Source organism: Gordionus sp. m RMFG-2023, chromosome 2, assembly GCF_954871325.1.
Source record: "Gordionus sp. m RMFG-2023 chromosome 2, tfGorSpeb1-WG-v2, whole genome shotgun sequence".
NCBI lineage: Eukaryota > Metazoa > Nematomorpha > Gordioida > Chordodea > Parachordodidae > Gordionus > Gordionus sp. m RMFG-2023.
Window position 1 is genome coordinate 5,244,996 of NC_088776.1, and position 12,653 is coordinate 5,257,648.

The window sequence follows — 12,653 nt, forward strand, 5'->3', positions numbered from 1 at the left end:
ATTAATTATTTAGTAGGATTAAATAAATGAAAAATTTTTTCTAAAACAAAACAACCTTATAAGTTAAAATATTAAGCAAGTAATTTTTATTTTTATAAAAACCTATACTACTAACTAAGTAAAATATGATGGAAAAATAAGTAAATTAAGATATATTTTTAAAAAAATCTTCCGTCTAAATATTCCCTGATTTTTTCTTCTTCTCTGGAATTAAAGGGCGATGAGTGTAAATGGACCTAAACCTTCAATAAAATTTTACGTCACATAATAGTGCTTTCCCCTTCCTATCCCTTATAGCAAAATCTTAGAACCTGATAAAATATGTTTGGTGCTAAAGAAAAATTGTTATCCATATAAATGTACTTCAGCCATTACACTAACATTTACATATTATTAGTCCTGAAAATAAAAGGATTTTCCGTCAATAGATGTTTTACCTATCGTATCACAAATCATCTGATCTATAAGATTTGAGCGTTTCGATTATTTATTCCATGAATGGAACCTATTGTTGAACACCCAATAAGTTTTTCATTTATTCTAATGGTGATTAACTATGACATCATTGGACAAATTATATACTGATTGTATCAGAAGATCTCAGCTTTCTGCTGGCTATTGAGTAGATCTTTTTAAATTTTATTATAAAAATATATCAAAAGAGCGCTTTAGCATTTTATCATTTGAAAAAAATAAAAATTTAATAAATAATATTCTATTAAAATTTGAAAAATCATTTGAAATTAATAAAAACTAAGGAGATGATAAAAAAATTTAATATTGCAAACATTCGAAATTTAAAAATTCGTAGAATCAATTTTGAAACGTTCAATTTTAGGCTTGCCATCTTTTTAGCGTTATGCGTCTCTAACTTTAAAACTCTATGGTATGGCTTTAGCTCTAAGTATAAAATTTTTGACATACTTCTATATCTTGAATACTCAGAATTAGTTTTGTTAAACTTCTCAGCCTGGAGATTTTGCTTATAGATGGCAGACAGGTCAGAGACATCTATTAAATAATTTTGACTAAAATCGTAATTTAAAATTGGTAAGATTGAGCTGTTAACAACACCAATAGATTCCACTTAAAAAATTCTTGGATGATTCGTTCTAGCAATTAACATAGGAATTATTATCTCAATATTTTTATAGCATTTTTTAATATATTCAAATATGAAATAAATAAAAAATTAACCTTTTTTCTGAACTGCACTGCTTTTAGTGTCTTTGATTCTGGTCTCAGCATTAAGAAACAAATTGCTCTGATCTGGGAAAAATTTAAGAAACTTTAAATTATAAAACTATAGTCTATTTCCTGGTTCAGCTTTTGATAGAGTTACTCTATAGCCTATTGAAACTAAGACACCCTATCTTAGTTTGATTTAAGTATTTAGTAGCATTGTTTTTTTCGTTTTTTATTTTATTTTTGTTTTTTTAAACTGAACTAAATAGCCGAGTAAACAGCTGACTTTTTAGTAATAAGTTAAACCTATAGGACACTGCCAGATAGACTATTTAATGTCTTATAAATTTTATTAATTTTTTAATTTAAAATTTACAGAGGGTGCCAGATGGTCCATTAAAATAATTGCGTGAATTTAGCAAATAAACTATAAAAGCTAACGTGTGGCGGAAGTTTTTAGTCTGGAACAAAATTATCTGACAAGCCCTTATTCTCAGTAAAAAAAATGATTTCCTATAGATCCTGAATTTGATTATTGAATACAAATCCTGACAAATTTTCTAAATTTAAAAAAGATGATATAACTTGTAGTACACTATTTTAAGCAAAATCAAGACGACCAATTTCTAACAAATTATTAAATATTAAAATTTTTTATAATAACTCAATTCACTACTAAACTTTAGATTTTTTTTTTCATAGGTATATATATATATATAGTTTATGATCATAAAATTGGAATGATATCCCTTTAAAATATTTTTATTTTTTTAAACCTTAGTAATTTGTATTATAAGATACAAATTTTGAAAACAACTGGCAGAAGAAAAATCATAATTTATTAGGAAAAATTAATTATATAAATTCATGAAAAATTTTAATCATTTTTCTCTTTCTTCTTTATACAAAAAACAATTCTTTTGGAAATAATATAAATTTATATTTTTATTAAAATTTTCAAAAATGAGAATTGAAAATTATTCTTAGTAAATTTCGGGTAATCATAGGAATGGCAAAAAAAAGAAAAAAATTAGACATTTTACGAGCCAAGCCGCACTTCTGGAAGGCACAAAAAAAAACATGATGCGCGAATATTTAGGAAAAAGTTTTTGTTTAAAAATAATTTTCCCTTCCTCACACTCTTTTGGTCGGTTCGGGCCGGGTGTTTTTATTCGTTGATTTTTCTAACGCATTCTCCCAGTTTAAAAAAAATAATAATTTTTTAGACCCAGAGAAATTAACCATCTTTATTCTAAATAAGGGGGGAGGAATAAAAATTTAACCATTTAATTTTTTCTAGCAGTCCAAAAGTTAAAGTTGGGCAATATTCAACCGACAACATTTTTATATACCCCTCTAGAATGCGCGTAAATTATCTAAATCACGTTGACGCGCAGCCCACTTTTATATCGTCGGGCGCATGGCCTTTCAAACTTTCTTTAAAAAGCAGTTTGTCCACCATTATCAAAAATATTATGTTTACCAATAATAATAAAATTTAAATGGGTAATAAAGATCTCGCCTAAGTCCTAATTAGGCTCAGTCTAAAAATCGGCTAAACCTAATTAGGCATTAAACTATTATGGCTGGGCATATACGTAACGCTGACCGACGATTAGCCGACCTCCTTAGCCTATACCTAATTTTTGATTTAATCAGGTTTAGCCAATTTTTCACCTAAAAAATAGGCTAAGTAGTTTTTGAGGCGGCTAAAATTGGAAAATTACGCAATAGTAGATATATCATATAAAGGTTTTTCAACAAAGTTAGCTACGTAAACATTCATTGACGAATACAAATTATGATTCTACTAAGAAATTGGAACAACGAATTCCATATTCTTATTGGAAAACGTCATTTAAGGATATCGATTTTCTAAATTTTTGGAAAAGAGGGCGAAGCAAATTTCCGCATCATGCTACCTAAAAAAAATTCTTCGCGTTTGAGCAACTTGCGCACTTTATTTGAAACGATTTTCTCTAGCTGGATTGGTGATTGAATTCAAGGAAATCATTCTATAATAACATTATTTGTATAACTCGTAAATATACAATCAATGAATATATTCAATAAATCTTCACCCTTCTTATTCACTCGTTTATTTCGGGACCAAGAATCCTGAAAGCCTTCGTTCGTTCATCACCTTTACATCCTTCCTTTATATTATCTAGATATTTTCAACAGATCTATATTAATAGCCAATTTATGTACCCTCCAATATCCTCAACTCTCTTTGATTCCGCTCAAGCTATAAGTTTTTATCTTCCATCTACTTCCCCTGCATCATGTTCTTTAAATGTAGATTGCCTTTTAGATGTTACTTTTTCATTCAAACCAAAAATATCGTCATCTCATTATCTTCAAATTTGTAATGACATTAGTTATAAATGTATCTGACATCTGCATTTAGCCTTGATCTTCATTTTTTTTATCAGGATCTCTTAGGCCTTCTAACCGATTATAGCAGAGTTTTATTCTATTATTGCTTGTTTTGCTACCTTAGTGGAGGAACTAATACCATTCATACCATTTAAAAGGATGTCATCCCAGACATGGCGCCTTAAATAAAATCATTTTTTGGAAAGAGGTGCCGGCATACTAATTTCCTATCTCATTATTTCAAACATACGGCACTAGCGATCAGTTAAAATAGAAATATTTTTACTTTCTCCGGATTGGTTCAGCAAGATGTCAATCTTTTTTTTTAAATCAAATTAAGGCTCAATTTGGCCATTTATTTAAAAATTTTTCCATAAAATATTGTTAATTCTTTTTAATAAAAAAAAATTTTAATTTTATGTATTTCCATTCCATTTTTTTTATATCATAAATAATTATTTAATTATCTTTTTTAAGTGTATACAATTATTGTCATATAAAAATTTGAGATAAAGTTAAATTATTAATATTATAATTAACTAGATCTTATTTTTACCTTCTGTTTTATATCATTTCTAACCAATAATATTCCTAAGATAATCGACACCCCCAGAAACATCTTGAGATCTGGTTAAAATCGTAGAGACTATCCGTATGTGTTGTAAGATTAATCAATGAAACCCAAAATTTATCATAATAATGTTGTTCCTTTAATTTATCTTAAGACGAAATACTAATTTTAAATGATATTTTAAACAGAAAAAATAACTGAATGAATTAAAAATATTTAATTTCGCTTTTATAAATAGTTTTGGTGAAATTCAAACATAGATTATATTTTTGGCCTTAAGTGATAAAAAAAAGTGTTCAATTTTCTATGGGGGGGGGGGGAGCTGTAAATTTTTTTAAAGTAAATTTGACGTTTCAAATACGCTTAAAATATTAATGGGTCAAGATTATTTATTTTGTAAAATATTTCAATCGGGGGCGAGTACACTGCTACCATGAAGTCGACGCTTATAGTTTTTAACGATCTTAACGATTTATATAATTTGCGTTAGATCCGAGATAATCTCTTTTATAGATAACACATATGGAGATCTCAAGATTATAATTATACCTATGGATTTCGATTTGAGCTGATTTTTAAAAACTTACTATATCAATATTTTAGCTAGAAAATGTTCGAATCTCTGTGCCATCTACGAGCAAATCTTAAGGCTTGTTATAATATTTATATGGATAAAATATTGAGTTAGCCGTTTTAAAAAACGGGGTCAAAACGAGCCGCTTAACTACACTAGATTTAGGATGATTTTCGGGTTTTTTAAATTAAATAACATAAAATTTCAGAGGATTAGTAAAAATATAGAAATGCAAAGAAATTATAAAACTTAGTTAAATATAAAAAATTATGATGTTTAGCCACGTAATAAATTTTTTTCTTGTATTACATTTAAAAAAATTTTTTTTTTCGAAATTTAAAAGTTAATAAGCAAAATAATTGACATAAAGAAATGTTGGCATGAGACAAAGTTTATCTTTAAAAAAAAGATAACACTAAAGATTAAATATTGCGTGATATGAATAATAATAAAAAATTTCTTAATTCCGCCATTTTTAAAATATCGCCCTCCCCTAATTCATTTGCTTAGCACCAGCGCCAACCTCCTAAACTTTTATGGATTCAAGGTTTGTTTTTTTTATTGAAATTTCTAACATTCAACCCTTTTCTCCGCATTTTGTTCTGATATCTTAAGAATTTGAGCCATACAGAAATGCTGGTAATATTCGGGTTTGATGGCAGTCTAGCCCTCTATTCTAGGTATGAAAAATTTTTCTCTCCTTTATCAACTATTCTTCCATCCATCAGATAAGGAACGTTATTTTTAGATATTTGTCAAATTTTTTCCTTGATATTCCACCAGTTCTCCAATAATAAGTTAATTCAACTCTATCCTATAAGATTTATAAATATGGACAAATGTGCCTAGAATACTAACCTTTCCTTCCCATGAGGGATACCATGACTGAATATGGCACATCATGGGAATATAAAAGGTAAGAAAGATAGATATTGAATCATTAGTACTAATTTGCTTTTAATTAACGTTAAATTCCTGTTAAACATGTTCCTTATCATAATGATCCCAGATTCTCTTCGTCTATCATATGCTTTCTCTCAATCATAACCAAATATATATCTCTGTTAATTGCGAAAACATCAACCTTCATGATCCGAATTACAAATGTCAACTAAAGTTTTTTTTTAAATTCTCTTTTCAATTAATTATCCGTTCTCACTTCAACACGTGCTTAAATTTAACTAATCATCCTAATTTTTGGTATTCCCCTATCCTTTCAAAATTGGCACCAGAATATGTTCATATTATTCCTTATTATGGCCTTGATAATCATTCATTTGAAAATATTTTTTTTGGAAATTTGAATCAATTATCTATTCAAAATTTGAAAATTTTTTTTGAACACAAGAATTTATTTTTTTAATGGTATATGAAACACAAATAACATTTTCTCATTATAAGTGAAAGTAGATTATCATTTTCACAGATTAACATTTTCACTAAAAAAATAAAAGATAATTATAGTTTAAAAAAAAAACTACTATACATTTAATTTTGTGTAAAAATGTTTTTTACGAAGTAAAAGTCCAATAAACTTCGTTAAGTGTATTATTTATTTATTTATTTTTTGGAGATTTATATGACAATTATTATTCTAAAAACTGAAATATATTAAAAAAATCCATAAATTTAACAATAATATATATAAAATATGTAAAATATGATAATAAAATTTATCTCATACCAAAATATATGTGAGGGGAATGAAAGTTAGGTGGCAGGCAGTGCCGTTAAAGTAAACAGTTACATTTTTGTGGAAAAGGAACTGTTAGTTACATTTAAAAAGGATGTAAGTATGATGATTTTTCAACGAAATTTATTTTTTATTAAATATAAATCTTTTCATAGTTGAAATATAATTTGCTGTCAAACACGTTAATTTCGTTTAATAACTTGATATGTTATTTATCATCATATTATTATATTAATTTTTTTAATAAAAATCTATTCTGTCAATATATTTTCGTTTACAAATTATTTTATAATAATTTTTTAAAAAAAATGAATTATTCTAATTCGAATAAAAATAGTAAATTTTATTATTAGTACGAAAATGAACATTTAACTAATCGATTCATTTAACAAATTGAAGATTAAATAATAATAGAAGGTTTTTATTTGTATCCTGGATCGACATAATTTAGAGAAAATTTCACACCTTTCACATCTTTTACAAATTTTGAAAATAGCTAATAAAAATTTATTAACTTAAAATTTTAATGAGAAATAAATATTTTAATGTATTATTTATATATTTTTTTTCGGTGAAAATATATACTAAAAAATGATATTCCATACAAAATAATTATGTGGTATAATAATGTAGTTTATTTCTTTAATAATTATATCATATTTTCAATTGGATTCCTTTGATAATTAAAATTTGTATAAATTTTGTATAATACAATTTGTATAAATTTTGTATAATAAAATTTGTAGAAATTTTGTATAATAAAATACTAAAAATGATGAGTTATAAAAATTATTTAAAAGTAACTATCTATGTAACTAATTTATTTTTAAATTGTAAAACTAGTTACTTTGGGGGTATCTTTTAAAGTAACTTTTAACAATTATTAGATATTTGAGAGGTTGGCAAATATTTAAGAGTAAATATTGCCGAACGATTAAAAGAAAGATGGTGCCCCGAAAAAAAATGCTAACTATTTTTTTTGCTTTTTAAATAATAACTATCATAAAAATAAAAAAAGTTACATTAAAACTAACCTAGACTGATGATGGATTCATTATAATGCATCATTAAAAATTGATATATAACATTGATGTCTGCCATTAAAAAACTATTAAACGAAATTGAAACGCTATTAAAAGAAATGTCTTTCAATAGCGTCATGTACTATAGGTCCTTTCCCTTATGCGGAGAGGATGTAAAGCAATTTCTTCCTTTAAATCTCGATTGGAGTGGGGAAGGGGGAGTGTAGTTTGAATTTATAAGAACCTTTGACACAATGGCTTGAAGAGGAAGCGAACTCCTTACATTAAAAATCTCTGACAAATTCATGCTCTGGCATCAAAATTTAAAAAAAATTAATTCGGGTCTGAAAACACTGAACTTCCAGTGAGAAGAGAGTGGTCCGAAAACATGGAAAGAAGATTTGAGAGATAAAACGATGTATCCGGATTAGAAAACATTAAGAGATAGGCGGGACTAGAGTAAGATATGACAGAAGATTTAAGAAATGGAAGTAAGGAATTCGATTGATGTAGAGGAAAAATTTGGCTATTCTTTAATGAAAGACAGCATGATCGATAAAGATGATATGACATGGATCCATAAAATAGATAGGAATTAACAATAACTTTCCTGTTCTTATATACAAATCTTTTAAAATAAAATAAATTATACTATCTATATTTTTTAAATTACAGATGTTGGAATTTGAATTAATATAATATAATTTTTAAAATATTTAAAAAAAACTATTGCATTTAAATTGGGAGATTTACAGATGTCAAAATTTAGAATATGGCCCAATTCAAGTAAATAATTTTCAATCATATAACCTGTCAGATTTGACAAAATATTAATAAAATATTTATTAAAAGCCATTTTTATAATATCTTTTTTTCCTCATATCTTTCAAACCTTTAATTAACCTTAATCCATTATCTTTCTAACATAGATGCCATCAAGTGGTTTTCTAAGGGAAGGTTTATATATACACTTGTACTTGATGGCATCTACTAACGACGCAACAGTCTTATCAATAGGATTCATTTGTGCTGACCCGAATCCAAGGATCCTTTGCTTTAATAAATGATTACCCATAAGAGTATATATTTTTTGATTATAGGGGGGCTGAATCCGCCTTTCAAAATTTTCAATGCTAGGGGGGGGGGCATGCGGGCGGTTAGTCAAACTGACTTTTATGAATTGATTATAAGATTTGTTTTTTTTGTTAAACAGGGATATCAATAATTAAGCTTCGAATTATATAGAATTTTTAACCCGCATTAAATGCATTTATTTATTCATACCCATTTATTTATCTTCTATCAGTATCTTTCTTGGTTTGCCGATTAGCTAATTGATAGAAATAAATGGGGTCTCCATTTGATACGATAGAAGGTGAGTTTGGGTTAGTATTTACTCGTGATTTTTTTTTTGCTATCATTTTTATATGTCAGATTATATATATCTCAAATTATACTTTTCTCACTGCTTTCATGATATATTTAATCCAATTAAAAAATTTCCTTGAGTTAGGCTTTTATTCAGCCTAGCCCAGATAACTCGAAAAAACCGGCCCGAGAAATGTATTTATTTTATTTATTATTATTATTTTTTTTATAAAAGTCCACAACTAACGATGAATTCTTAAGGATTCTCAAGAAGATTCATAGGAAATTTAAAATTCCCTTGATATTTTATATTTGTATTTAATTTTAAAATTTTTTAAAAAATTGATAAAACACTAAAATAATAAAACAACTATATAAAAATATGTAAAAATATATAAAATTACCAAATAAAAATATATTAATCAAAATGGTGTACCCAGCTGTTTTTATTGATGCGCACTTATAATGAATTCAGTCTAGTTATTTTTATATGTCATTGGGTTAGACGCTACTTAATAAATGATGATTGTTACAAAATAATGAAAAATAAGTTAAAATAAAAATATTTTCGAAATCTATATTTTTTCTTAAGGGTTTTAAAATTAAGGTTCATTTTGTATTAAAAAGAATTTTAAAGGTTATGTTGTGCCTGTCTATTTATAATTGACAGATATGGACGTTTTTCAATATATTTTCGAGAAGATATGATATTACTATTAATTGTTTTTGTTTTAAAGTCAGGCGATTGGAGTTGTCATTCCATATTAAATCAAATGAAGATTTAACCACACCCTTTTCGATTTTTTTTAAAATTTCTAAGATGGTATTACAACTTACTTCATGAGTTATGACCATCAAAATATATTATATTTAACTTTAAATATCTCAAAAAGTAATTAAGCTAAAGACATAATTTTAATTTTTTTAAATAGCTCTAGAATAGCCTACGATACAAAATTTATTATTTTAAAATTAGATCTATTACCAAAAACAATTCGAATACCGGTAATGGCTATAAAATAAAAAAAATTTTTCCTTCAATTTTTTTTTACAGACAGACATTATATTACTTAATGTTTGTACAAAATCCTAGATTAAGACGAGTACTCGGCCAATAGTTATTACACTTTAAATATAAGTAGTATGGCTTAAATCCTATAGTATACCAAATATAGAGTAATTATTTTTTTTAAAAAAAGGTGGGCAATATATGTGAATAATAATATTAAAACTAAAATCCTAAAAAATTTAAAAAAAGGCAAAAATAACTTTACCAATGTATTAAATTAATATAAATATAACGCAAAACGCTTTAATTTGGAAGCATTATAAGGAATAAATAATAAGATTTTGTAAAAAGTAATAAAGTAACAACTATATAATAAAAAAAATGAGCTCAATGATCTCTTTACCCCAACCTAAAGATTATATTCGTCCCAAATTTCTTCTTAAATGACTTTTTGACCTGGCAACTCTGTGAGTGAATGATGTAGTTTATTTTTCATTGCCGAATAATTAATTATCTGTGTGATCATCAGAAATATATTTTCATTTTAAAGATTATTTTAATTTTTACTTACAATTAATTATCAAACAAAATAAAATTAATTCCTAAACAGCCGTCATTTTAATTGATTAATTTTACATAGACATTTTTCTAATAAAAAATTAACTTAATGAAGAAAAATTAATAAAATATTAAAAAGTGAAAAACAAAAACATCAGTAGGAAAAAACCTAACTGCTAAAAAATTGTTAGTATTATATGTATGTATAAGATGTTTATTTATTATTTATAATAAAATATTTGATAGATTAATATAGTGGATTATGAAATATATGTATGTGTATAAATGAGGTAGATTCTCTTTCTTTAATTGTTCATGGGCTATTTATTTGTATTCAAAATTTGTTTCATTATTATTATGATCTTAAAAAAAAATTACCATTTTAAATATACAAATAATATTAGTTTATGCCATTTAATTTAGCGCCCTCTGTTTATAAATTATTTATTTAGGGCTATTTGTTATGTTTTTTATTTATAAAAACTTGTGAATGATAATGAGCATTGTGAATTTTTTTAAAAATATACATATATATATAAAATTATACATTTGAAATCATAATTAAATTTGCAATCTATTGATGTATATTATATGTCATAATTTTTAATGGTATCAGAAAAATAAGAAATTATACCGGGTTTTTGTTGTTAAAAGTAACTCACTTTTTACTGGAAAAGGATTCTGTGGGAATTTCCTTTTTCGGAAATTTTCGAAATATTTTAAACTGAATGGGAAAAAAATTTAGTACAAGATTAATATTTTCATAAATAAAATACCGACGGATAAAATAAATCAAGAAACTTTAACCTAGGGATGTGAAATTTCCGGAAATTTAAGTCTTGGGGAGTACTGGGAAAAATAGCGGGAAAATGGGATATATATGTGTTGTATGATACAACTTATATTATGTATTTAAAGTGGTGTTTTCAATTACATTTATGTTTAATATTACTTTTTGACAAATGTTTCACTTAAGGCGAAAAGAAGATATATTTAGATTGTAATAATATATTAAAGGTTGTTAATTGTATAACGTGATTGGAAACAATTGATTTTCGAGATATATAAAGAATGATTATTTTTGATATACACACAGATAAAAACCATTCATTTTTATTTTCTTTTGTATAACCATATTATTCAATAAAAAGATCACTTGTCTAACGATATTATTAAATAAAAAGACCACATCACATTCAAGTTATTCTATATATTTATTCTTATTCATTAATATGTATAACACAATTAATATAAACAATACAAGCCCAAATAGAAATGAATTTAAATTATTAAAATAGTTATATAGATAAAATGATTTAAAATCAGATATGCATTCACTAGAAGATCAGAAATAACCTCACTAGAAGGTAATTGTTTTTTTATAGGATCCTGGGAAAAATTTATCGTATAGAGGTTGATTATAAATTGTCTTTCTTTAATCCTGACCCGAACATATTCGTTAAAATTAATTTCTAAAGAAATATTGCACCATTAACTTTGTTTCGAACCCATATTCCGCAGTTTCTCAATCAATGAATCTCGAATATGAGCCAAACATGCCACTCATAAAAATTATAATACTCTTCTTGTATAAATAATTTATAACCTTGAACCAAAATATTGTTCAACATGGAATATGATTATCATTCTTCCAGTATGGCCTTAACCTTAGAAAAACGAGAAATATTATAGTTTTTCTGACTACTTGGAATCTTACATTGAAGTTTTTGTTTAATTATAGGTTGTTTTAGAAAATAAGTTATAACTACTTTTTGAAATATTAATTTGTTGATTTTTATTGTCCAATAATTCTGTTTCTTCTTCAAATACAAATCTAAAAATAAAAGATTACATTCTGACAAAAAATCATCTTAACCGAAGAATTTACACATTTTAATTCATCATATAAAAACTATATATTATTTTTTTAATATTTTAGATAGAAAAAATAATAATGACAATCGCACTTGATCTCTATTATTCTTATGAAACATTTCGAATTTAATAAAACATTTCTCCATAGAACATTAGTTCCATAATTTTTTTTTAAATTATAAATATTTAAAATGCAAATTAAAAATTGGAAAATATTTTCTTTTTTATTAAAATCTTTACAAAATATTATATTTATAATTATAAAAATACCTTTAAAATAAAAATGAAAATATTATAAAACCCCGTGCATTGATATATATATATATATATATATATATATTGAACCTGTGTTAGCATTAGAAAACGAATATAAACATAACGGTAAAAATAGGAATTTTTTTATAATAAATTATTTGCTT

At 25.3% G+C, this 12,653-nt stretch overlaps 1 long non-coding RNA gene across 1 annotated transcript; it reads right to left on the bottom strand.

The window, feature by feature from the left end:
• Positions 1–584: 584 nt before the first annotated feature.
• LOC135923621 (uncharacterized) lies at positions 585–6,418 on the bottom strand. Its single transcript, XR_010571255.1, has 3 exons — positions 6,394–6,418; positions 1,198–1,269; positions 585–628 (listed from the first exon to the last, which is right to left on the bottom strand). It is a non-coding gene; the product is annotated as an uncharacterized LOC135923621 (long non-coding RNA).
• Positions 6,419–12,653: the final 6,235 nt, after the last annotated feature.